The sequence below is a fragment of the Palaemon carinicauda genome, chromosome 25, assembly GCF_036898095.1.
Source record: "Palaemon carinicauda isolate YSFRI2023 chromosome 25, ASM3689809v2, whole genome shotgun sequence".
Classification (NCBI taxonomy): domain Eukaryota; kingdom Metazoa; phylum Arthropoda; class Malacostraca; order Decapoda; family Palaemonidae; genus Palaemon; species Palaemon carinicauda.
Window position 1 is genome coordinate 61,402,798 of NC_090749.1, and position 899 is coordinate 61,403,696.

The window sequence follows — 899 nt, forward strand, 5'->3', positions numbered from 1 at the left end:
ACAAGTAATTCCTCTCTTTGTGTATTTACAGTAGGTGTTACACAGGCACGAAATTTGGCCTTTTAAGTAAATGTCATAGCAAAACTCAATAATATTCAGATATTAAAGGAAAATAATCATCTAGAATAATATAATGATGTAGAAAATTTGAAAAATTGCTTTTTCATCTACCATCTAGTGTGGTGTCCATCCCCTCTTCTGGCTGGCTTGCTAAGGAGGTAGATCTATGTAAATTGGTCAAGTTATAGCAGGATTATACCATTTGGTGCAAAAGGGGCTCTTGGTGTTACAGTGAATTCATATTTTCCAAGTGGCCCCCCTCTGGTTAATATCTCGGCTGGATCTGGAAAGAAGAGCCAGTCTGCTACAAAAGGCTTTAGTCTCATTTAGATTGACTGTCTTGTCTCAGTTTTGAAGTATTTTTACTTGCAGATGCAAATGAATTATATATATGAAAATTGCTAAAATTAAAGTTATTATTGAAATTATTGTTGAAAATATTGTTATTATTATTATTATTATTATCATTATTATTATTATTATTAGTATTATTATTATTATTATTATTATTGTTACCAAAAATATTAAAATTACTATCTGCATTCAAGAGCGGTTGGTACATACTAATCAAGGACGTAGGTATGATTGATGATAATTTGCAACTTTTCATCTTCAGCAGCAAAAGGGGTTTCCATATGTGCACGCTGTAGCAAGGGTTCTTTGCTGCCTGTTCGGCTTCCAGTAGGGCTGGCTTCTCACTATCCAAGGAAAACATGCTTCGTAAAGCAGGTTCTTTAGTATCTAACATCCGTTGAATGCACATCCCCCTGGTGGAATGCATGTGTTTAGTCTTGTTATCTATGCGTCATTGTTGGAGACTACTCTTTGCCGTCTCCGCA